Source organism: Somniosus microcephalus, chromosome 13 (genome assembly GCF_052327205.1).
Source record: "Somniosus microcephalus isolate GS21.2 chromosome 13, FLI_Smic_1.0, whole genome shotgun sequence".
In the NCBI taxonomy this organism is placed as follows: Eukaryota; Metazoa; Chordata; class Chondrichthyes; order Squaliformes; family Somniosidae; genus Somniosus; species Somniosus microcephalus.
In genome coordinates, this window is record NC_140999.1 from 174,225,018 (window position 1) to 174,252,317 (window position 27,300).

The 27,300-nt window shown below is 44.3% G+C and overlaps 1 long non-coding RNA gene across 2 annotated transcripts; it reads left to right on the forward strand.

Moving 5' to 3' along the window:
- The first annotated feature begins 25 nt into the window (after positions 1-25).
- LOC147108785 (uncharacterized) lies at positions 26-25,896 on the forward strand. 2 transcript variants are annotated; one of them, XR_015080649.1, is made up of 3 exons: positions 26-629; positions 24,336-24,571; positions 25,194-25,896. It is a non-coding gene; the product is annotated as an uncharacterized LOC147108785 (long non-coding RNA). The 2 variants fall into 2 exon arrangements; XR_015080648.1 differs by lacking the exon at positions 26-629 and adding an exon at positions 1,075-1,646 and having other exon boundaries at positions 25,194-25,895.
- The last annotated feature ends 1,404 nt before the right edge of the window (positions 25,897-27,300 follow it).

Consider the following 27,300-nt stretch of genomic DNA (forward strand, 5'->3'; position numbering starts at 1 on the left):
TTCAGTGTTGCTCCCTCCCTGACCATATTTAGTTAACCATGGCAAAAAATAGCCCGTCAGCTGCAGATTGCCGAGGCGGGAGTATTTGGAGTTGAATCGCTCGCTCAGCCCATTGACTACTTGTCCTGCAGTGTCCTAACTCTGCCATTTGACTGCTATTTTTAGCCAGGCCAAATAAAGAGGTATCTCATCTTACCACTAACGTGTCCTGGTGATTCAGTAGGTCCCTACTATGTATGGTAAGCATCGATATAATAATAGATATTGACAGAAACCGTGCTGAATCTGTTGAACTTTATTCTTTTTTTGCCGAAGGAAACAATGGAAATGTCTTGAAAGGGTGGAACTTGAAAGGAAATTGATTTTTTTACTTCCCCTTCTCGCTCCTTTCATCTGCTTGTGCGATTAAATGCAAAATACTTGGGGGATGACTAATATTAAAGACACAAGCCAACTGGGCCGGCCACCCCTCTGTGAATTGGGCTTCGTTCATTAGTTTTGTAACGATGTTCCTCAATAACAATGGGATAGCACTTGTTATCCTTGTGGTCGATTACCTACAGTGGCCGGAAGATCAGTTTAGATAGCGCGCTGTGAAAGTTCCCCTTGGGTCCTCCTGAACTGCACTGGTGAGCACTAATCTACTGTAGGACTACCTATCAGAGCTGAATAGTGTAAGTCTCCAGAGGTGGCAGTTTAGGTCACCAGTGATCACTGACCAGGGGAGGGTCTCCAGACTCCAGAACTCTCAGCATTAGGCTCCAAAGATAACTGCCCATGAATAAGACCAGAGGGAATGTTGTGTTTAATGACGGATTCTTTATGCAGAGTTGGGGGGTAACGAGAGCGTTGATTTATTTGTTCGGAACAGCCAGCTGTTCAGCCCTAAGAGAAAGCATGCGAGCAGGGGGTTAAAATGTAAGCGCGTAGCTGTAAAGCTAACGAGGTTTCACCTTTCCCCTGTGAGCCATAATCTATGCAATATTTTTGTAACATGCTCCAAAAGCAGGAGGATTTCTGATCTTCATTATTGGTCCCAGGCTTCCTGTTCTTGTGACTGATTTTATGCCATGACACAACTGCACCATACAACAGCCACAGTACTGCAAATAGCAGATTAATGTTCATCTGTTATCTATGGATTTTGCTATTTTCATGCAAACTGCAAAGTACAGCTGCCTGAACTGGTTTCAATGCATTCAGTCACATTTCGTTATGATTTACATCAATCTTTATACAGTAGACATAAATATAGACCAATATACAAATACACACACAGCCACCTATCTCTACATGCACTAAACTGCTTTAATTTCCACACAACTATCTGCAGCATTTCTGGGAAAGGTAGGCCATCTGGAAAAGCCTATGGATATTTAGAAGCTATGGTGTACTGCAGGAATATATTTAGCACAAACAATGCAGCTAGTTTGGTTTGCATTGCACACAGCTACTGGTGAGATAAATCATACATTTAAGACAACTGAGGTGCATTAGACTGTTCGTGACAAAAGATCTTATTAATTTCCTACCTTTCGCTTTCTCAAGGATATGCACTGCAGAGAAATCTTACTGACTTGGATGGAATGATCTATATATTATCCCCTAATGATTCCCGGTTGAGGTGGGAAGAAAGTAAAGCATAGGTAATAATTTTAATACCTGATTTTTGCAATGCCTATATTTTAGAAATATAATGCGAGATTTATAGTAAGGCCGGGAACATGTCAAATATTATTTATTTCCTGAACAATAAATTGCCGCTTTAACCCTTAAGAGAGTGTGTTGAACAAAAATTGCACTGCTTTAATATGCTCTCAGATAGATCTATTAAGAATTGCTGTGTCCCATGGCTTCGAAAGCACGGCCACTAATTTTTTTCCATCCATCATTTATATGGATAATTCATTACCTTTTTCACAGGAGAATTGATATCACACACTGAAGGAGAAATGTTTATTTCTGATTTTTCCCCTGTTCATTAGACAGTAAACATTCATAAGCAGAGGTGTACCTTGTTTCTGAGATGCATTTTACAGATTTCTCTTCAGGCCAGTTTTCATATTAAATGTTGTATCATTCTCAAAGAAGGGAAACAAAGGAAAACTGTGTGCATAATTTGTCTGCATAACACACTACTATACAATGTGTACGAACAGCAACCTTTATTTCAGTTTCCATATTGTGCAGGGTGGAGTGGGAACGATACTTTAATGGTATTAAAGGGTCTGTTTTATTTGGGATATTGATTCTCTTGCAGCTATTCATAGAATGCTGTCTTTACTGAATGCAGGTAGAAGGAAATTAAAATCGAAGAAAAATAAGTAGGTGGAGGAAAGGCAAAAAGGAGGTTAGAAATATTGTTAATGTTTACTTATGTCAACAGTCACTGAGGGATTCTTAAAAGATCTGTTTTTATTCTTTCCCTGACTTTTCATCATTAGAATTTTAGTTTGGATTTATTTAGTAATACAGTTTTTACCAGTTTTCTATTTTCTCCCTTTTAACTGCACCTAACAAGACACTGATTCAACCAGAAGTAAAATCTCAGTATGCTTATTTGTTTCCTTGAGAATGTAGCTGAAACTCAGGAATGTACATTACTAAGGTCCTTGAAATAAAGCCGACAGTATCAGTCATTCTTTCAACTTAATTTATGTCTTGAACTTTGTGGTAAATCTGAAATTGATAATACAGAATTGATTTTATAGCAATAAACAGTTACATTAAGTCCCATTAATACTTGTACCCTGTGTGACTCCAGTATGAGGCACTTCAGGTACCACTGAGATAAGGTCTAAGGTCAGGCAGATGGTAATGCAATGATATCATACCATGTCACCACACTGGCATCCCTTATTGTCTAGGGATAAGCAGTACAGCTGCAATGTGGACTCTAATATCACACTGAAACTACATTTCCATTGTGTTAAAACTGATGTAATAATCCCACAGCCAAGAGGACTAGATTTTTGAGTTAGCGGGGTCATTTTGTCTTTGGGCGATAGTGTGAACCGGGCATGAAAATCGGGAGAGATGTATAACGGCCGCCTAATCTGATATCACCTGTTGTACACCGTCATCCAAAGTCAAAATTACTCCCAGTGTGTGTTGCGTGGAGTTTTATAAAACGCTTACCCGAGAATTGAATCAGGCATTCTCTATAGAACAAAACACATATTTTAAATGAGACTTTGCTCCCCCAATAGCTGAAGTGAGCTTATCATTGAGCTGTTGAACCATACGCACTAAGTTTGATCTCTGAGCAGTGCTGAATAGGCTGAACTCAACTGAGGAGACAGTAGGGGCTCTATAATTGGCTTCAGCATGCATGGGCTAAAGAAGATGGGACTGGCTCAGGCTTCAGTGCAATACTGCTGCTTCCCATGAGTGAATAGCCTGCTGACATTCACCATCAAGGCTCAGATCTGAAGACTGGTCCTTTGGCCAAAATTGGCAGGTACTGATGGAACTATACCACAGCAAAGAGCCATCTTAGGAACAGGACAGCCTAACATTGCTGAGAAATAATGGCACTTTATGCGCTCCTAATGGTCAATGGGTAGATGTACCATCTGGTATGGCACTGGAAGTCCTAGGTCTGTATAGCTTAGTTGGGCATTGAGGGTTGGGGGGGGGGGGGTGGTGGGGACAGAGCTACAATTACATAGAAACATAGAAGATAGGAGCAGGAGTAGGCCATTCAGCCCTTCGAGCCTGCTCCGCCATTCAATGAGATCATGGCTGATCATCCAAATTCAGTACCCTGTCCCTGCCTTCTCCCCATATCCCTTGATCCCTTTAGCCTCAAGAAATATATCCAACTCTTTCTTGAATATATTTAATGAACTGGCCTCCACCGCCCTCTGTGGCAGAGAATTCCACGGGTTCACCACTCTCTGGGTGAAGAAATTCCTCCTCATTTCAGTCCTAAATGGCTTACCCCTTATCCTTAGACTATGGCCCCTGGTTCTGGACTCCCCAGCCATCAGAAACATCCTTCCTGCATCTAGTCTGTCCAGACCTGACAGAATTTTATAGGTTTCGATGAGATCCCCTCAATCTTCTAAACTCCAGTGAGTATAAGCCCAATTGACACAATCTCTCCTCGTACGTCATTCCTGCCATCCCAGGTATCAGCCTGGTGAATCTTCGCTGCACTCCCTCCATGGCAAGAACGTCCTTCCTCAGGTAAGGTGACCAAAACTGCACACAATACTCAAGGTGCGGTCTCACCAAGGCCCTGTACAACTGCAGCAAGACATCCTTGTTCTTGTACTCAAACCCTCTTGCTACGAAGGCCAACATACCATTTGCCTTCTTAACCGCCTGCTGCACCTGCATGCTTACCTTCAGCGACTGGTGCACAAGAACACCCAGGTCTCTTTGCACTTCCCCTTCTCCCAATCTATTGCCATTCAAATAATAATCTGCCTTCCTGTTTTTGCCACCAAAGTGGATAACCTCACATTTATCCACATTATAGTGCATTTGCCATGTTTCTGCCCAACCACCCAACCTGTCCAAATCGTACTGGAGTTTCACGACATCCTCCTCACAGCATACCCTCCCACCCAGCTTTGTGTCGTCTGCAAATTTGGAGATATTACATCCAATTCCCTCGTCCAGATCATTAATATATATTGTGAACAGCTGGGGTCCTAGGACCGATCCTTGCGGTACCCCACTAGTCACTGCCTGCCACTCGGAAAATGACCCGTTTATTCCAACTCTTTGCTTTCTGTCCGCCAACCAGTTCTCTATCCAAGTCAATACCTTGCCCCCAATCCCATGTGCCTTAATTTTGCACGCTAACCTCTTATGCCTCAGTATCCTCAGCCTAAAACAGCAGTGGGGTGGAGGGTGGAAAGCAACGAAGTTTTTCACTCCTAAATGCTTTCCAGTGACCCCCTGGTGGAAAATACACGTGACTATCAAGTGAGGACAGAATCGGGCTCAATTATGATGCCTCACTATTGACACTCACTGTCTAGGCTTGCATATGAAGAATGACCACTTGGGCAATGTATTTGAGACTTACTGGTACCATAAAACTGCGCCCCACTAATGCCTTTGGGAGAAATAGGCAGTAGAGAAAATTAGAACGAAACAATAAATGAGACTTTGAATTGAAATCCAGACTATAGCCATCTCTATCCACTATATATAGCTTCTGATGTTACTGAAAGCCAATCAAGAATAGTATAAAATAAAGAATACAACTGGGCAGGGAAGAAATGATTACAAGGGTTGTTTCAAATTAGTAGAACAGTAATTCCTAATCAGGCTGTAATATATATTCTATTAAATTTGATCCTGGAGTGGAGATCAGGCTATTTTATCATGTTTAGGATCCTCTATTCCAGAATAGGACCAAATGGATCATTTATTTTAGTTATTAGCATATATCCTACTGAAATTCAAATCAATTGAGAAAAAAATAACGCAGATTAAACTGCCACTTATAACATATCAGCTTATATATTTATATTTATTAATCTATTTGTTAATATTTAATGAAGTGTGTACAGGGTGAAAATTGCTCCTTTTAAGTACCTATTGCAGCTGAAAAATTGGATGAAAACACTTTTAGTACTGTTCCTGATTGCAAATTTTTCTTGTATGAGACACTCAAGTGAGCATCACCAACAATGACAAAAATTTGTATTTATATAGCACCTTTATAATAGTAAAACATCCCAAGATGCTTCACAGGAGTGTTATTAAACAACATTTGACACCGAGCCACATGAGATTTTAGGGCAGATGACCAAAAGCTTGGTCAAAGAGGTAGGTTTTAAGGTGCGTCTTAAAGGCTTAAAGGAGGAAAGAGAGGTAGAGAGGAGGAGAGGTTTAGGGAGGGAATTCCAGAGCTTAGGGCCTTGGCAGCTGAAGGCACGGCCACCAATGGTGTAGCGATTAAAATCGGGGATGTTCAAGAGGCCAGAATTAGAGGTGCACAGATATCTCGGCGAGTTGTAAGGCTGGAGGAGATTACAGAGAATAGGGAGGGACGAGGCCATGGAGGGAATTGAAAACAAGGATGAGAATTTTAAAATCAAGGCATTGATTAAGCGAGAGCCAGCACAGATGGGTGAATGGGACTTAGTGCGAGTTAGGACACGGGCAGCAGAATTTTGGATGACCTCAAGTTTATGGAGGGTAGAACATAGGCAGCCGGCCACGAGTGCGTTGGAATAGTCAACCAACAAGAAACCAGGGTGATCGAAAGCATAACTAATATAGTTCTCATTTATTAAAATGGAAAAAAGAAAATCTAACAATGGTATGTTAAAATAAAAATGAAAGAACAGGAACAAAACATTTCTGTGGTATGCGGGAAACTCTCTAACCGGCACAATTCTCACTCCGAAAACTACAGTATACAGTCGTTTATAAGTTTTGTTTTACTGTTAAGTAATTAAAGAGTTATGGATTACCCTCAACTGGCATTACTGTACTTAATCAAGCATCTTCCACCATCCATTTAACACAACATTCTGTAGGTGAGTACCCAATTATACTGCACATTTCTTGATTTTTTAATTTTTGTTTGTTAAAAATAGCCTCGGATAACCCTCTCCGTTATCCAGAATTTTTTATCAACCGGCACCATCCCGGTCCCGTCGGTGCCGGATACCAAAGAGTTTCCTGTAGTATGTTTTTGTCCTAATGAGTTCTATTTTTTTTATTATGGAGTCATTGGTATCCCCATATTAGTCATAAATAAGCACTTGAGACACTTTATCATCTGAAGAAGGAACCGCTGAGGTTTCAAAAGCTCACTTGTGCTATAAAATATGTCAGTGTTACAAGAGGATTCATGGTTATACTATCAGTATTTTTATTATCATCTTACAGCATCAGACTAGCATCAATGCTTACTGCTCTTAGCAGGACTCCTTGTGGGGGATCTGAAACAATCCATTTAAATGCATATCGTATGAATGTATTATTGGGAACTTGTATAATACCCAAGCATCAGCTGATTGTGTCCTGAAACCGCCTGCCTTGTTGTATGTTTTATGGATTAAGTAGCTTGCTGGCAGTATGAGGTGATGCATTAATATCAGGACTGTAATGAATGACCAAGGATTTCTTGTGCTGTCAGTTCTGCAGCATTGGAGATTGGTAATTAAATTGTCAACATATCCAATTATGCTTATGATTCCTACTTATCAGTGCTATTTAAGTTATTTAAAGTAATGTTTGATTTTAGAGAAGCCAGTTGATAATTTCAATAATCAATAACTGACTAGGTATTATGAGCAGGAGTAGCAAAAAGTTGATAAATGCAAATTAATAGGCATATGGGGGGTGAGTTAAAAGGCAATAATTCAATTGAGGAGGTGTAGGCAACATCATACAGAGATTGGAGCATAGCCTTTTAACTCACTCCCAGGGATTTGTTATTTTATGTATTGTCTGCTAATAGGGTAAATTTAGTGATCCCGCACTCCCAGCGGGAAGCTTTGCTCAAAGGGAGCACGGATCAGAGAATTGGCTCGGCTACAGCCCTATCTCTGACGTACACTTCCCCTCGAGTGAGGCTCCTCACTGGCAGTGCAGAGCACTGAATTTGCTTCATAGTATTACTGCTTTTTGCACTAAGTTTACTGAGCTGATGATTGCATGGTTGAGAAATGCAATGTTGAATCTAGGAGGTTGCTGATTAGAGTCTTACTGTTATGTTTCAGGACCTGTAGCATTAGTACACTTTGCAGCAGCACTTTTCTGGTCATTAAGTTACACAGTGTATATATTATAGAAATCGATTTTTGTCATCTTACACAAGCTTTTTGAAAATTTTTTGGTGATTTATCGATGTTCAACCTTTTACGTCAACTGGTTCTACAAATGCTCACAGCCTCAGTTAGTCTTATTGAACGAGCCAAGTAAAGGACCACACTATGCTGTTACTTCAAATAAATATACTGCTTCTTTAGTTTGCCAATATTATAAGATAAAATGAATAAAGCATAATTTGACCAACTGCAATTAGAAAGAAAGACTAGCATTTATATAGCTTCTTTCACAACCTCAGGAGGTCCCAAAGTGCTTTACAGCCAATTAAGTACTTTTGAAGTGTAGTCACTGTTGTAATGTAAGAAACGCAGCAGCCAACTTGCACACAGCAAGCTCCCACAAACAGCAATGTGATACTGACCAGATAATCTGTTTTTTAGTGATGTTAGTTGAGGGATAAGTATTGGCCAGGACACAGGAGAATTCCCCCCTGTTCCCCTTCCAAATAATGCCATGGGATCTTTTATGTCCACCTGAGAGGGCAAATGGGGCCTCAGTTTAACGTTTCATCCAAAAGACGGCACCTCTGACAATGCAGAACTCCCTCAATACTGCACTAGAATGTCAGCCTAGATTTTGTGCTCAAGTCTCAGGAGTGGAGCTTGAAGCCGCAACCTTCTGACTCAGAAGTGAGAGTGCAATCACTGAGCCATGGCTAATACCTGGGCTGACACTTAGATGAAACTGTACATGGATTATCACAGTGGTGTAAAATGACTCTTGTAAAAGAGCCAGGTTATCAGTTCTACTTAATCAGCCTCTGCAGGAACACTGGCTAGTCAACAAGTGAACAATTCACCATCTAAAGCAATGCTGAGCTGCCCCATCGGAGCAGCAAGTGAACTTCCTTCTCCAGTACACCAGTCACTTAAACCGAGCTGTTACTGAATTTATTACACCTTGAGTATTGTGTGCAGTTTTGGTCGCCTTATCTGAGGAAGGATGTTCTTGCCATGGAGGGAGTGCAGCGAAGATTCACCAGACTGATACCTGGGATGGCAGGAATGACGTATGAAGAGAGATTGAGTCGATTAGGCTTATATTTGCTAGAGTTTAGAAGAATGAGAGGGGATCTCATTGAAACTTATAAAATTCTAACAGGACTAGACAGAGAAGATGCAGGAAGGATGTTCCTGATGGCGGGGGAGTCCAGAACCAGGGGTCACAGTCTAAGGATAAGGGATAAGCCATTTAGGACTGAGATGAGGAGGAATTTCTTCACCCAGAGAGTGGTGAACCTGTGGAATTCTCTACCACAGAAGGCAGTAGAGGCTAATACATTAAATATATTCAAGAAGGAGTTGGATATATTTCTTAAGGCTAAAGGGATCAAGGGGTATGGTGAGAAAGCAGGGACAGGGTACTGAATTTGGATGATCAGCCATGATCTTATTAAATGGCAGAACAGGCTCGAGGGGCTGAATGGCCTACTCCTGCTCCTATCTTCTATGTTTCTATGTTTCTCTTGGTATGCCCGATGCATGTGGGTGCTAACCAAAGTATAGTGTACCAGGAGCACACATAAGAAGAGCAGTCTATTGTCAAGTCAATTATTATCATGCGTCCAAGTGACCCAGCAGTTTTAGCGTTCTGATGTACCCTTTCATGCCTCGGTGGAATGTTGGTAGGTATTTGACATCCTATCGCACATGGATATGCTAAATAGTAGCTGCGGACACATGCTTTGGCATAACTTCAAGCACTAAATACTTGTCCAAATGTACTCCATGGATGTCAGGAAAAATAACCATAAAGCTTTCAATTTCACTAAACCATCAAAACTCCTCCGAGAAAATGTTCAATATGCTATAGGCAATAACAGCTGCAAGTGGAAATTTAAACTGGAAGTATAAATGTCATCACACACAGCATTGTCATTGGAGAATGTAGAACACAGATGTAGAGGATAAGTCATGGCCAGCAGCATTATATGATAAATATCTTCACAAGTGAGGCTGACTGGTTATGGCGAACCTCACAGGAAGAGAAATCTGTCACATCACACTGCTGGCTATAATATTATATTACATACTTTTACTATATTTTCAAATAAAATTGAATATTAAAACTGTTTAAGGGATATTAGTGTGATGGAGACTGGAGCATGTTTTAGTTAAAATCATAGAATCCCAGATCATGAATCGCATGGTAAGATGCAGAGTAAAACTCAGCCCCAACCCTTAGAAGAGCACATATACTGCAGCAGAGTAAAAAAATATATATATCAATTTCCCACCTTTGTCATCCTGTGATCTCTCAAGTAAGATTGCCAATTAGTCCTGAATTAGGGGCAGCTTTGTGCTGTGCAACCACACCCACTAGGAGCCAGATCCAGCTCCCATGTCGTCTGCCATATTGAACAATTTGGCGCCCGTTTTATGCCTGAAAAGTGGTTGTGGCGCGATCAGCTTTCTCGGCCAAAGTGCTGATAAATGACCAACAGTGCCTTGGTCTTCAGTGAAACTGCATTGAACGCTGTGAAGTTTCTGACTGATAGACGGTTTAATCCATTTGTTGACCAGATGAGTTACTGCCACTGCTTTTGGCATGGCAAGTATTAAGAACACAGGAAATTGCGCAATGAAGGAAAGCCATTTGGCATATCGAGGTCACTCTGTTATTTTGTATTGCAGTACTCTGTGCTAATATCTTATGTGAATGCTATTCAAACCTCTTGGAGTTAATGTTGTCAAGAGGGCATTTGGTTCCAACCTCTATTTAGCTTTCTGTCAGTGAAAGGGCTTAAACGAAGGAATAATGCTGAGATGCAGGCTTTTTTAAAATGTTGAGGGAGCCACTGACACAGAACTTCTCTCAGACTTGTCCCTTTACTAGCCTAGCCACCTGTTCCCTTTCTGCAATAGAACTAAAGTAAGTGCATCCTTATAATTTTTGGGCTACATTTTCTGTGACCTGAATGTGAATAAATGTTTCCACCACTTCATTGTTTTCAACACCAGCATTACACACTCCCTTTTTAATGTCATACACACCAGATGGCTTGCAGTTAAACTATTTCCCTTCCCTGGGTACTTTTATCATTTAGTGGTTCATCTATAAAAGCAGTGTCATTGGATTGATTTCACAATTCTTCCCAACAATGTAGTGTCAATTGGATAACCTACGTTTACTTAATCTTTAAATTAGTGCCCATATCTATTGATGTTACCAGTCACAGTATTAGCTGTTAGTTCTATGGGCAGGTCCAGGAAAATTCCAGTCTCTCTTGTAAGATTTGCAAAATTTCTACATTTCCCCAAAGGTTGTTATTAATAAAAATGACCCTACGTCGACATTTTAAATCAAAAAGGGTACCCAAGATGGTGTCCGTGCCTCGTGGCAGAAAGCCTGTGAGATTTTAAAACTGGACTCTGCAACGCAGACAGCTTGTGGATCAAAACCAAAGCTGCAGTTTCTGTGAAGAGAGACTTTGTATTTTGAAACCAGACAGGACTTTGAATTATGTATTAGACCGAATCTAAATTCAGTTAGGCCTATAGTTAAGGCCATCAAGCAGTTTACATATATAATCGGAAACAGATTAAGAGAGTCATCGAGGCTGGACAGGCCCATCAAGGAACATTCATGACAAAACAAGTCAATTATCGGGCCGGTAGATGCGATTACTGGCCATCTAAAAACAGTTAGTATAGATTGCTACCATTATTTAAAATAGCCTGCCAAGATTAAGACAAAGCACTAACCTGATTTGGCGCGCAGATAAGGGTTTTCGAAAAGAGTATAATTGAAGGCCCCAGGTAGCAATCACTCTCTTCTCTTCTTCTCTGCTCGGCTCTTCTGTCCCTCACCCTCGTGGTTGTTGCTCTTTCCTCATCCTGCGCTTACCCCCTGGTCTTTGCCCGTGCCTTTTGCCACTCCATCTGGAAATTGCCCCGGCACTGCATCGGGCGGACACGGACAATTCAGGCCAGGCGAGCGGGACGCGATGAGGGGAGAAGGGAAGACCAACGGAGGGAAGACCAACGGAGGGAAGACCAACTAAGGAAGACCGACTGAGGAGATGAACTGAGGGTAGGCTTCAAATCATTGGGCCTTCAGTCTCAGCCAACCTGCGACTATCTTTATGCAAACTCAAACTGTCGGCCGAAGAAGAGGAATCATCCCTGCAAGGTAAAGTACCCAAACAGAGACTTTGACTTTGGGGTACTTGAACCTGGACAACACCCTTGCAGCGCCTGGAGACCACGTGATGACGGCAGGTTCCAGAGAGCACCAAGAGCGAACCCCGAACCCCACCGCTGTTTTGAGTCCAACAAACCCTTTTGATTGGTGAGCATAAATTCTGGCCCCTCATAGCTTAATCTAGTTAGGTATAGGGGGTGGGATAAGGATAAGGGGATTGTTAAGATAGTTGTTTTCCCTCGATGTGCCGTGTGTTCCCCATTCCCTGTATAAGTATAGTTATTTGTATTTGCCTGTAATTTTATATACTGGTAACTTCTCTTAAGACTGTATTAATTTTTCCTGTTTAATAAAATCCTGAGTTTTGCTTACATCCAAACCACCTGTCTACTCAAGTCTTTTCTGTAATACAGTCTTAAGAGAAGTTACCAGTATATAAAATTACAGGCAAATACAAATAACTATATCAATCAAAAGGGTTTGTTGGACTCAAAACAGCGGTGGGGTTCGGGGTTCGTTCTTGGTGCTCTCTGGAACCTGCCGTCATCACGTGGTCTCCGAGTGCTGCAAGGGCGTTGTCCAGGTTCGAGTACCCCAAAGTTAAAGTCTCTGTTTGGGTACTTTACCTTGCAAGGATGATTCCTCTTCTTCGGCCGACAGTTTGAGTTTGCATAAAGATAGTCACAGGTTGGCTGAGACTAAAGGCCCGATGATTCGAAGCCTACCCTCAGTTTGTCTCCTCAGTTGGTCTTCCCTCTGTTGGTCTTCCCTCCTCCCCTCATCGCGTTCCGCCTCGCGTGGCCTGAATTGTCCGTGTCCACCCGATGCAGTGCCGGGGCAATTTCCAGATGGAGTTGCAAAAGGCACGGGCAAAGACCAGGGGGTAAGCGCGGGACGGGGAAAGAGCGACAGCCACTAAGGCGAGGGGCAGAATAGCCGAGCAGAGCAGAGAGAGAAGATAAGAGAGCGATTGCTACCCAGGGCCTTCAATTATACTCTTTTCGAAAACCCTTACCTGTGCGCCAAATCAGGTTAGTGCTTTGTCTTAATCTTGGCAGGCTACTTTAAATAATGGTAGCAATCTATACTAACTGTTTTTAGATGGCCGGCAATCGCATCTACCGGCCCGATAATTGACTTTTTTGTCATGAATGTTCCTTGATGGGCCTGTCCAGCCTCGATGGCTCTCTTAATCTGTTTCCGATTATATATGTAAACTGCTTGATGGTCTTAACTATAGGCCTAACTGAATTTAGATTCGGTCTAATACATAATTCAAAGTCCTGTCTGGTTTCAAAATACAAAGTCTCTCTTCACAGAAACTGCAGCTTTGGTTTCGATCCACAAGCTGTCTGCATTGCAGAGTCCAGTTTTAAAATCTCACAGGCTTTCTGCCACGAGGCACGGACGCCATCTTGGGTACCCTTTTTGATTTAAAATGTCCACGCAGGGTCTCTTTTAGTAACAACCTTTGGGGAAATGTAGAAATTTTGCAAATCTTACACTCTGAGCCAACCTCCTCCCCTTCCCCATACCAACGTTTCTTTCCTCATCTCCAGTAGGCACAGGCTGATGCTTGGGTATTGTTGCATAGGCAATAAGCCTTTCAGTACCATGCCAAATTCACAGGTCTTCATGTGTGAACCCAGACAGAATGCGTTGGCAAATTCTTTGACCACAGGGGGAGTTATATATAACTGATCCGGATCCTATCTTTACCTGATGTCTACACGTCCTCACTTTCCAGCAGGATTCATGGAGGAGAAACTGGGAGTGGGAACTGGAGCTGATTTGTCCCTTCAGTAGACTAGCAGCTTTAAGTTTTCAGCACACTGTCATGTTGAAAGAAATGCTACTATTACAGTAATAAAGCTACCATACACTATGAATCAGTTAATCACTGTGATATTGCCCTTATATTTGTATTAGAACTTCACTTTAACTGGATTTCTGTCTAATTTAACCAGTTCTAGCAATTCTATTTCTTTCCTTAAGAAATTGAAAGAATTTGCTTACTTTCTTTATTAGCCTCCTGTGTATATCTTAGAATTGGGAACAACATTGAACTAATCAAGGTCTAGAATTCTGACAAATGACCTGACATGATTTCCTTGTATCAAATAGACTCAATACTGCTGGGTGAGTTACCTTGTACATAGTGCTGTTAATACATGGCAAGAGTTAAATGCATTTCTATTTTGACCTCAAAGTCTATGGCCGGAATTTTCCAGCTGCCGTGCGTGCGGGATTGGAGGCGGGTCGGGAGTGAAAGTTGAATAAAAGTGGAACGGGTCGGGACCCCACTGTCATCCCACCTTCTCGCGTCTTTCACTTGGGCGTGTTTGCTAGCGTGGCCGTGACCTGAACGGCAGAGGCGGCCGAGCTAACTTAGATCATTATTAGGTAATTGACAGACCCTTAATCGCCTTTTTCACCCTAACTTTCCAATTTCACTGCATGAGCACGGGAATTACGCAGCTCAGGAACCACGTCTGTGAACCTGAGCCAGAAGTTCAGTGGCCATTGATGGAACCCATTACTGCACAGCATGGAAGGCACAATAAATACTCCCACCTGACAACTGGTTACTTTACTAAGGCAGATGCTGTTGCTGAGTGCATTGTCAGCACAGATTTAGCTTTCCAGAGGTTGCAATGTTTTAGCAAATTCTGCAACCACTGTCACCTCATTGGTACAACCTATCACACCATTGACAGATTGCTTCTCTGATCTCTACTTGACCTGCCTTCTATTACATCAGCATGGGTGCCATTGATACTGTCTCAACTTGGTCCTCAGAATCGGACTGCGATGAGCCCCAACACTAGCAGCACCAGGCACACCAGCAACGCCAACAACACTACCAACCTTCTCCTCAACGACCTGATGCTCCACAGGACAGGGGGCATCCGCGCAGGGCAGCACCACGCCAGAGGCGATACCACCAACACAGGGTATACAAGCAGAGGATGAGCTTCCTCAACATGACTGAGCAGCAGTGCCAAAAGAGGCTCAGGCTCTCGCACTATGTTGTCGCAGACACTTGCAGCTTGCTGGAGCAAGACCTGCAGCCCAGGGGGCCTGATGGACATGCCTTGCCAGCGTGTCCTCAACTTCTTCACCCAGAGATGCATCACCCAGGTCACCGATGCCCTTTTTGACAAGTCAGCCAATTATATCAACTTTGCCACTGATGAAGCCAATGTTACTGAGCGGACGCTCAGCTTTACCACTCTGGCTGCCTTCCCACGGGTGCAGGGCGTCATCGACTGCACCCATGTGGCCATCAGGGCACCCCATCATCACCCATGAGTCTTTGTCAACTGCAGAGCTGGGAGCGTCCTGCACCCTCCGACAAAGACTCTCCACTGCTGTCCCTGTCTCCACCATCTCCCACTGCTCACTTGTGACTTGTGAGACACCAGGTGACAACACTACTCTATCTCGCATGGAACTCACCAAGGTGTGCGTATCTGTGCTGGTGCTGGGTGTGCTTAGGCCTGGTGACAGTGCATCCTCAGAGGCTGGAGGCTCCTCTGAGGAGTCGTCTTCCTCTTCTTCCTTGAGTGGGGAAGGCTCTTGATGGACCTGTGGGAGAGTAAAGAGATGATTTAGAAATGTCATATCAAGAATGGGTAATGATACCATTATGCACATGATGAACATTCACTGGCTGCTGTATGCCACGTGGCTGTATGAGATGTAATTCTGTCACCGGGTTGGTGAGATGTCCCCCTCTCTCTGTCTCCCACTGCCAGCTGCTCTACGACTCCTGATACTTCCAGGGCGACCTCATCTGCTGCAGTTAAAGTCGCCAATGATGGTAAGCCATCTCCGGTTCTCTTCCTTTCCCTTTTATTGTGGGCTCTCTTCACCTGCAAGGAAGGAAAGAAGAGAAGTTTGAGTGAGGGTGATGGAATGAGTATAAGGAATGGATGGGTTACATTTTTAGAGGGTGACTATGTTGGATTGGGGTAGCAATGCCAAATGGCCTCCTTGTGTGGTGTTAGTTGGTATGATTGCATTAGGATGAGGGTGAGTGTGAGTGGTGGTTAGTCAGATGGGGATGTGATAATGTAGATAGACAGAGAGGGATGGGTGGACATGCAAGGTATGTTGGTGTGAGGAATGAGTAGGCTTGGCAAGGCAGAGTGATGGGGATGTGATGAGAGGCAGAGCAGGATGAAGTGTCTCACCTCCTGACTCCCCAAAGCCTTTCCACCATCCACAAGGCACAAATAAGGAGTGTGATGGAATACTCTCCACTTGCCTGGATGAGTGCAGCTCCAACAACACTCAAGAAGCTCGACATCATCCAGGACAAAGCAGCCCATTTGATTTGCACCCCATCCACCACCTTAAACATTCATTCCCTCCACCACTGGCGTACCGTGGCTGCAGTGTGTACCATCTACAAGATGCACTGCAGCAACTCACCAAGGCTTTTTCGGCAGCACCTCCCGAACCCGCGACCTCTTCCACCTAGAAGGACAAGGACAGCAGGTGCATGGGAACACCACCATCTCCAAGTCACAAACCATCCTGACTTAGAAGTATATCGCCGATCCTTCATCGTCGCTGGGTCAAAATCCTTGAACTCCCTACCAACAGCACTGTGGGAGTACCTTCACCACACGGACTGCAGCGGTTCAAGAAGGCGGCTCACCACCACCTTCGCAAGGGCAACTAGGGATGGGCAATAAATGCTGGCCTTGCCAGCGACACCCAGATCCCATAAGCAAATAAAAGAAAAAGGATGAAGTTGAGTGTGGCTTTGCACTCACCTTTCCTGATCTAATGAGATCATTGAAACGTTTCTGGCACTGCACCCACATCCTCCTGACAACATCCTTGCTGTTGACCTCCTCTGCTATTTGAAGCCAGGCTCGTTTTGGCTCCTGGGGAGGTCTTTCCGCTCATCAGAAGGGAAGAGGACCACCTTGCGTGCGCTCACTCTCTCCACTAGCATATGGAGGGTGTCATCTGAGAACCTGGGTGCAGCCCTCTGCTGCTGTGGAGCCACGTGTGCAAGGCTTAGCAACACTCAAGTGCTCCAATACAGTGCCTGCTCACTTTTCTAGATGAACCTTCAAATGCAATGTGGCCAAGGCTCCTTTAAATATCCTGGCTGGAAATGAGTCATCGGTGATGCCATCAGACCTGCACCATTTAATAGGGCCAGGTAACGCGCAGGGCTGCCTTAATAGGCCGCATTAAGGGAAAGTCGCTCTGAGGAGCAGCATGAAATGGGGAACGGGGTCGCAACCCGGCATGCCGACTGCCCGCACCTGACCCGCCCAGGTAAACAAAATTCCGGCCTATCTCTTTTGCTTGCTCTGGAATTTCAGAGCCTCAGTAGCCTAACGTTTACGCAAATGCTTCTAATTTACGTTCCTGCCATAAGGACATGTCATTTTTCCACTAGGTACAGTATTGTTTGTGATCTTTTCTGTTTAATCATATTTAAATGAAGATATTGTGCATTAGAACTGCATTAATATATACAGTGCCAGTTTTTCTGCACAGTGTACAAACTGAATGCTTTTTCAGGTCAGGTTTATGTTTTCCAAAATGTTTCCAAAAATACGTAATTAAATTTGTATCTTGCTGTGCGCATGGGAGGGTGAAATTCGCCTCGGTTGGTCGCACAAAACGGGCGATAGCGAACCTGCAATCTGTTTTGCACTCGATTTTCTTTCCATTTAAACCAACAAAATATAAAATTGGGTGGAGTCTAAAATGGACTGCCGATTCGCTCTCGCCTGATTTTTGCAACGCCCGAGATAAATTCCATCCTCAAAGTGTTTTTTTTTACACAAAAAATGTAATCATTTAAAAATCTAACTGGCTACAGCCCATAAACAAGACCAAATCTTTCTCAGTGTTTATCTGCACATATATTTGGGTGTGAACAATTTAAAGAATATTGTCTGATAACCTTCATTCAACTCAATGATGCACTACTTTGCGTAGGTGTGTTGCTAACAAGGTACTGAAGGAGTGAATTGCTAAAATATCTTTACTTTGGTCCTTGGATCTGTAAAAGTGGGATTTATGCTCTTCCACCCATTGAGGCCCAAAGGTTTTGAATTATTTTTGAACTTAATTAAGTGATTGTCAGAAGTGTTCCAGGTAATAAATGGCTTCTACATTCGTTGAATGTCAAAGGCAGGTATCGAAGCATCTGAGGAAAGAACAGGAGATATTTATTAATAATAGTAGATCTCCTGTGACGTTGCTAATGGGCAGCTTGAAGTGCTGTTTCTGACGTTTATTGTGGCGTCGCTTCAACCTAAACATGACAGCGATTTGTCCATCACTGGAGAACAGACAATTTACTGAGGTAATATATCACTTGACTGTCATGAGGTAAAACATTCCACGCATTACATATTATGATAGATAACAGGTATAATATTTGTGATACAATGAGGTCAATTTTAACAAGAGGTGCGATTGGTGCAAGATAGGGCCTGAAGCAAACGGTACACCTGGAATTCGGAAACTAAGTGAGTCTGGCCGAGTTTAATGGCCTGGCCTCATTACATAAAGATTGGTGGGCAGGCCGGCCAATTGCATCAGCCCACCGACTTAGACTCCGCCATTTCCAGCAGGTGTCCCAGGCCACTATTTAAAGGGTGGAGGCAACTCTTAAAGGGAGGTTGCCTAAGACTGCTTTCAGCTTGCCATATTTGTTGAGTCTGTGTTTTCAAATGTAGTTATTATGCTGAATAACTGGACACAGACTACAGAAATAATTAAATAGGTCTTTAGTGGTTGAGGGTCAGGGCTGAACTGGGATACACTTTGCTCCACAGGGTTTATATACCGGTGTGGTCACCACCGGTACTACAAAGTACAGGAGCCATCAAAAAGTCCATCACCTTAAGGTATCCTCTTAAGGTGGTACTCATTACATACACTACAATTCCTCCCCTTTTAGCTTAACAGTGTACACCCCAATTTAAACATTACATGGATAACATATATACAACTTTCACACAAAAGCATGGTGGCATAGTGGTTAGCACTGTTGCCTCACAACGCCAGGGACCCGGGTTCGAATCCGGCCTTGGGTGACTATCTGTGTGGAGTTTGCACATTCTCCCCGTGCTTGCGTGGGTTTTCTCCTGGTGCTCCGGTTTCCTCCCACAGTCCAAAGATGTGCGGGTTAGGTTGATTGGCTATGATAAATTGACCCTTAGTGTTAGGGGGATTAAATACGTGGGGTTACGGGGATAGGGTGGGATATGTGTTGGTGTAGGGGTTACGGGGATCGGGTGGGATATGTGTCAGTGCAGGCTCGATGGGCCGAAATGGCCTCTATCTGCACTGTGGGGTTTCTGTGATTTCTGTGATTCTGTGAAAACTGTTCAAAGATTCAGTCTCTGAGGAGGCCTCCTGATCCGGGCCGGATAACGCCTTTCAGGGGTCTCTGGTTCTCGTTGCTGGGGTGACTCATCCATTTGATCTCCTATGGATTGAACATCATCATGTACGTTCGAGTCTGAGGTAGATGCTACAGGCTCAATAACTTCTTCAACTGGTGTCTCTGCCGTAGACATGGGGTCGACCCTTGTTCTCGATTCCACAAGTTGGTCAGCATGACGTCGTATTACGTTCTCTCCAACGTCTACCGTGTACATCAAGGGTCCTTGTCGGGCACGAATTGTTCCGGATTGCCATTTATCATTCCTATAGTCTCTGGCCAACACTGGTTGTCCTATTTCGAAACTCCGAGTGGCCTTGTTATTTACGTGCTGGAATTGCTTGTTTTCGACTTCCCTACGCACATTGGGTTTTAACAAATCCAACCGGGACCGCAACCTCCTGTTATAGAACATTATGGCAGGGCTTTGATTTGTCACTGCATGCGTGGCGTTTCGATATGCCATCAGGAAATTGTCCACCTTGTGTTGTAGTGGAATATGGTCTTCGCTCATGGCCTTTATCGCCTTTTTGAACGTTTGTACAAATCTCTCGGCCAACCCATTTGTAGCCGGATGATATGGGGCAGATGTATAGTGTTTCACCCCATTCTTTTTCATGAATTTCTGGAATTCTTCTGACACGAACTGTGGTCCGTTGTCTGAACATATTTGTTCCGGCAACCCATTCCTTGCAAATATGGTTCTTAGAACTGCGATCGTCTTCTCCGAGGTAGTGGTCGACATCTTAATCACTTCTGGCCATTTAGAATGTGCGTCTACTGCTATCAAAAACATGGAATCCATGAATGGACCTGCAAAGTCGATATGCACACGTTGCCATGGGGTTGAAGGCCATTCCCACGGATGCAGCGGTGCAATTGGAGGTGCGTTTTGAACTTTTTGGCACCCTGAGCAGCTTTTAGTCAGATCCTCTATTTGTTTGTCGATACCTGGCCACCACACATAAGCCCTAGCAAGGCTTTTCATCTTGACTCCCCCCAGATGACCTTCATGCAATTCCTTCAGAACTCTCTCCCTTAATTTAGGAGGAATAATCACCCTTGTTCCATACATCAATGTTCCTTGACATACGGACAGCTGTTCTCGTCTGGCTGAGAATGCTGGTAACAGTGGGTCGTCATGTGCTGGCCATCCCTTCACTGTCAAGTTGTAGACCTGAGACAGTGTCGGGTCATTTCGGGTCTCTCTCTCAATACCCGCATTGGTGACTGGTAAGCATTCGATGATGGTCGAGTGAAATATCTGGACAGGGTCAACTGCCGGTGCCTCTTCCGCTGTAGGTAGTGGCAGGCGCGACAGCCCATCAGCATTACCATGTTGCTTTGTACCTTTGAATTCGATATCATATTGATGGGCCCCTAGGAAAAGGGACCATCTCTGAAGCCTCTGCGCCATCATTACCGGAACACCCTTCTTAGGGTTAAAAATGGAAACCAACGGCTGGTGATCTGTCAGCAGCGTAAACTTTTGGCCTTGCAGGTAATGGTTAAATTTCTTAACTCCCCACACGAGGCTGAGAGCCTCCCTATCTATCTGAGCATAGTTGCACTCTGCGGAGGTCAATGATCTGGATGCGAACGCGACTGGCCTTTCCACACCATTTGGAAACTTATGTGAGAGCACTGCCCCGATACCATATGGAGAGGCATCACAAGCTAAGCAAATAGGCAGCGTTGGGTTAAAGTGAGCCATCACTTCCTTAGAGGTGATCAGTGCCTTGCTTTTTTGAAAAGCCTGCTTACAATCATCGCTCCACTTCCATGGTATTCCCATTTGCAAAAGAGTGTTCAGCGGGTGTAACACCGTGGATAAATTTGGAAGAAACTTGTGGTAATAGTTAACCAACCCAAGGAACGACCTCAACTGGGATACATTTTCCGGAGCAGGAGCTTTCACAACAGCTTCGATCTTGTCAGGTGACTTATGAAGCCCCTCCTGGTCAATGACGTGGCCGCAGTATGAGATTCGCTTTTGAAAGAACTCACATTTCTGGCGATTAACTCTGAGCCCATATTCTTTCAATCTGGTGAGCACCTGCTCCAAATTCGCGAGGTGATCCTTATCATCATCTCCTGTAATCAGGATGTCGTCCAGGTAGCATTGTGTGCCTGGAATTCCCTGCAATACCTGCTCCATGGCCCTTTGCCAAATCGCTGGAGCCGATGCCACTCCAAAAACCAGTCTATTATACCGATATAAGCCCTTATGTGTGTTGATCGTGAGATACTGGCGTGACACTTCATCAACTTCCATCTGTAGATACGCCTGCGCCAGGTCTATCTTGGTGAAGTGTTTCCCGCCAGACAGCGAAGCGAAGATATCTTCAATCCGCGGAAGCGGATATTGCACCGTGTGAAGAACCGGATTAACAGTGATCTTGAAATCGCCACAGATGCGAACCTTCCCAGGTTCCCCCGGCTTGTTGCTCAACGAACGCTTCATGACAGGAACAATGGGTGTGGCCCATTTGCTCCAGTCCACCTTTGACAGTACTCCTGAACGTTCTAGCCCTTCCAGCTCTGCTTCCACAGCAGGTCGTATCGCATAAGGTACTGGTCTGGCTTTGAAAAATTTTGGGTTTGCATGTTCTTCAACCTTGATGTTTGCCGTAATTCCTTTCAGTGTTCCCGGTCCCTGTTGGAACACCTCCTTAGCATCGTCCAATATTTTGGACAGTCGTTTAGGTTTGACATCGTCCTCTTTACAGGAATCTACAGTCAGTGCTTGTATGGAATGCCAGTCCACATTTATTCTCCGGATCCATTCCCGTCCCAGTAGTGGCGGACCTCCATCAGGTAACACATACAAGTCCATTTCCTAACTTTCTTTGCCATTGTAGACCACATTTACTTTTATCTTTCCGATGGGGCATACTATTTGCCCCGTGTATGTTTTCAATACAATCTCCGTATCCCTCAGGGGAATGTGCGAGAATAACCTTTTGTAATCTTGCTTATTCATGACTGTCAATGCCGATCCAGTGTCCAATTCCATCTTCACTTGGACTCCTGCTATCCGAAGCATGACCCAGATAGTTTGGTGGTCTGCTGCGTTACCCACATTATGTATTTTTAGACAACCCAGTTCCTTACTGCTGGAGCCTGAATCCATCTTCTGTTCATCCGAACTGTTCTCTGTCACCTTGTGTACTTTTTTGTACTTCTCCTGCGGCGACTTTTTGCTGCTGGTCTTCTTTCCTGACCGGCATACTCTCGCTATGTGACCAAGTTTGCCACATTGCCTGCATTCTTTATCTTTGAACCAGCACTGGTTCTGGTCATGCGTTGTCCTTCCGCAACGATAGCACTTTACTGCGCCCAATGCCATTTCATTGGTGCTGAACTCCAATGGTCTTTGCTGTATCTCTGCAGCGCCTCGTGCTGCTGCCTCGTGCGATGCTGCAATGCTGAAAGCTTTGTCCAGCATAAGATCCTTTTCCTCTAGCAGTCGCTTCTGGGTACCTTCCCTTAAGAGCCCACACACAAACTTATCTCTCTGTGCGTCTGCTAGTCCTGTACCGAACTGACAGTACTTTGATAACTTGCGCAGTTCGGTTAAGAATTCAGCGTTGCTTTCTTCTTTAAGTTGAATTCTTTTGTAGAATTTAAATCGTTCCGCTATCAGCAGCGGCGTGGGGTTTAAATGCTCTTGCAGGATAGTAACAATATCCGCAAAACTCTTCCCTACCGGTTTATCTGGTGTTACAAGGTTCCTTAATAACCCATACGTCTTCGCACCCATCGAGTTTAATAGGGTTAGTGCTTTCTTATCCTCCGGTACCTCATTCGTTGTACAGTAAACTTCGATGCGTTCCACATAAGTGGCCCAATCTTCCACATCGCTATCAAAAGCCGTGATGTTACCCGTTTTTGGCATCCTTGTTGAGTTTCCTTTCCTTCGGATATGATTATTATTTTATTTTATTTTATTTTTTATTTTTTTCAAAATGGCGGCTTCCCGCGCTTGGCGGCTTTTCCCGCGCTTGTCTTCTTCCCCCGCCGACTAAAAATGGCGATTACCGCGCTGTTGCCGTTCTCGCCTCCCAGCGGTCCTTTATTTTCCCCGACGCTGCTGCTCTTGTTCCCCGCCGCTCCCGCGGTCCTTGTGGACATAAACGCCTTTCTGGCTGCTGCGCGTCTCTGCCCCGATTGCAGTCCAGCCCCTGACACCGGCTGCGGTTGTGTTCTCCGCCCTTTTCGTCGTTTCCCTCCCCTTCTCTTACTGACAACTCGGCCGACTTCCCCCCCCCACCCCCGTGACGCTCGATCGGGTTTACCCGCCGCTGTCGTCGAAGGGATGTTCACTGATGTTAGACTTCGTGGCCAGAAACCAACCCGGGTTCCCGATGGCCTCCCGTGCTATGCAGTGCCCAGCAGGATGTTGAGGGTGGATGGCCTTGTTCGACGCCCGTCTCAGAGGCGAAGCTTCCTTTGATGCAACTGCCGCTAGGTAAGATCAGACTCGTCGCCACTGTTGAGTCTGTGTTTTCAAATGTAGTTATGCTGAATAACTGGACACAGACTACAGAAATAATTAAATAGGTCTTTAGTGGTTGAGGGTCAGGGCTGAACTGGGATACACTTTGCTCCACAGGGTTTATATACCGGTGTGGTCACCACCGGTACTACAATGTACAGGAGCCATCAAAAAGTAGTCCATCACCATAAGGTATCCTCTTAAGGTGGTACAGGTTACATACACTACAATATTGCTGAGCTATAGTTAGGAGATGACTGGAAGGAGGGGTTAGGGTGCCTCCCTGGAGGTGTTGCTGGCAGCAGTCAGAGCCAAGAGTGAAGTGCTGTTCCCACAAAGTGACAAGAGGATGTAGAATGAGGTCGATCCGCAGAGGCTTTAATTTTCCTTTATTATGGAGCAGATCTTTCTTTTCGTCTCCTGTGTCAATGAATTACAGGCTGTCATTTGTCTTTTCAGACACAAGGCCACCGACCGTCCGCTCATGCAGCCGCACATTCTCCAGAAACTCTTCCACTTCGGTAACATCGCTGCTTGTGTTCCAGTTCTTCTTCTTGTTCTTATTGAGCTGCCTGCACAGCCTGACCAAGAAAGCCTGGGTGGAGGTGGCAGAGGAAGTTTGTAGCAGGAGCATCACCCAGAGGACCTGGATCCAGGGCTGCAAGAGATTTAATGATATCACTAGAAAAGGAAAGGTGAGTGAACCTTCTCCTATCCCCATCTCTTGCTTGCACTTGCTCACAGTCGCTCTCCTCCCTCTTCCACCATTCAGACCAATCACTACCCCTGCATTACTTCCATCACCACTAATCACAAGGGAACCCTGTACTACAACTCATGCTCGTTCCAACCACACTCACCTGCCGCTTGCTCCTTTCACTGCTTCCACTAATGCTGCTTCCACTATCATGCTCTTCTCACCTACTCTCAATTGATGAACATGCACCTCCTCTCATGACTCCTTCTTCAATGCACACTCAAGCCACTCACCTCCCATTCAAGACATCCCCATTCTCCTAACATCTTGTTTCTTTCCCCTCTCAGCTTATGCACTACATGTGCAAGCCCCACACATCTCCACTTACCTTCTCAGTAGCCACTCAGAACTCTCTCCTCCCCTTCTGCAGGAGGAGAGCAAGCAACACAAGGGAGAGAACTAAGAAATAAGTAAGGCTTGAGGCTCACTTTCCCAATCTGCTTATCCTTTGTGTCTAAATATCCCAGCTATATTCCTCTCAATGTTCTCCTACACTCCATTTTTGTCTCCCAGCTATTGTTCTTGCACTCACTCCTGTACTTTGTTACTCTTCTCTACAGGAAAGACCTGAAGAAAGATGGTGTCCAGGCTATGAGAGCATTATAAATTGCTCATCCACAAGCAAAAAAAAATCTCAAAGAATGGTTGACTGAGCCAAGGCGTGCAACTATGACTAAGTACAAAACTGTATTGCCTGGACAGTACATTCTTCATCATATACAAGGCAAAAGAACTATGTGGAGACTGATGGGGTTACAGGAGAATAGGGTGGTAATATAAGAACATAAGAACATAAGAAATAGGAGCAGGAGCAGGCGCAGGCCATTTGGCCCCTCAAGCCTGCTCCGCCATTTAATGAGATCATGGCTGATCTGATCTTGGGCTCAGCTCCGTTTCCCTGCCCGCTCCCCATAACCCTTCACTCCCTTATTGTTCAAAAATCTGTCTATCTCCACCTTAAATATATTCAATGACCCAGCCTCCACAGCTCTCTGGGGCAGAGAATTCCACAGATTTACTGTAAAGTCTGTAAGTTGTGCAGTAAATAACTTCAGAGACTTTAGGAGTACAAACAAAACAGGTCTTTACTATTCAGAGGTCTGGGCGATTTCTGCCCTAGTTAACGTATCACAACCCTTATATACTGGTGTGGTCACTATCGGTATTACAGTATACATGAGCCAATAAATAGTGCCACCCTGAAGTAGTGCTCTTAAAGGCGAACGGTCACATTCTATAGTTCCCTTAAAGGTAAACGGTTACATACACAACACTCCTCCCTTCCTAGCTTATTACTTACAGAATCCCGTTAAACATACAATCTTCAATTTTATATAAACAGGTTGCAGATATACTCTCGATGGAGTCAACGTCATATAACAATTTACAGATATACTCTCGATGGAGTCAACGTCATATAACTTCATGTTTAACATAACATAATAACATATATATCTTCATGTCAAAACAGATCACAGATTCAGTCTCTGTGGAAAACAGTTCATAGATTCAGTCTCTGTGGTGTAGTCGGTTCACATTGCTGGAGTGACTCATTCAATAGTCCTTCCATGGGTTTAACAGTTTGAACTTCCGAACTGAATTGGCTCCGTTCGGAGGGACCACGTGTGTGATCTGGTAGAGGTAATCATGGTTCAGATGGGTCATCTTCTGTTTTGACTTTTCCTTTTCTGCTTCTTGGAGACTCTCTGGGCTCCACTGTCAGCTGCCAGCTGCATGCGCAGTTCCTCCTTCTCTTCCTCCTTTTTCCGTAGTAGAGCCACCTTCTCCCGATGTTCCGTAGACTTTCGGTGCTCCTCCATGATTTCTGTATGGTGGGAGTCGAAGTTACAAGTTGGGCAGGACAGGACATAGTAATATTCGGAGTCGTCCTGAGCTAGGCCAGCGAGAGGGTCTTCTATGTCCTCCCTACCCAGCTGGACATCAGCCAGCTTTTGTTCCAAATCCAGACATCTTTCCTGAAGAGACTTCTTCACGTGTTCCGCTTCCTCTAACTTTTTCTGGGCTTTCAGCAAGTTGTTTACTAATGACCTCATTTGTGATTTTAATACTTCAACTTCCTTTGGAGATTGATTGATCGGACTATTCAATCCCTCTACCGGAGCAGTTGTTTCAGCGTTCTGTTGTTCAACCTTGACATGAGTCAGCGTACTTTTGGTATCTAAGGGTTGCTCTGCTGCCATCTTCTCAGTCTGTGTTGCAACCTCGGCTATTTCAATAACTTTTGAGAGCTCCAAACCCTTCTCCTCTGACGATTTAAGCTCATGTTCATGGCCCATTCTTACGGTCTCTGTGTTTCTTACAGTTCCCTTTTCTTCCACTGAAAAGATTTCCAGTTGCATCTGTTCTTCAAGTCGTTGGACCTCGGCCATTGCCGCTTCATATTTATTTTGTGTTTCCTTTAATAATTTAACGAGTTCTTGGACATCCTGTATTCCCTGTTCTGGTATGTCTTCCACCACTAATTTTTTTCCTATGGATTGAATCCCTAACGATGAGTCAGCCTTGGCCTGAAGCTCATCAAACATTTCCTGCAGACTTTGTAATTCTTGCTTATGGTCAACCTTTAGTCGTTCATGTTCTTTCACTAACACGAGCTTTTCGGAAGTTGCCAAGTTAACCCCTTCCAGGATTGTAGTCCGAGCCTGT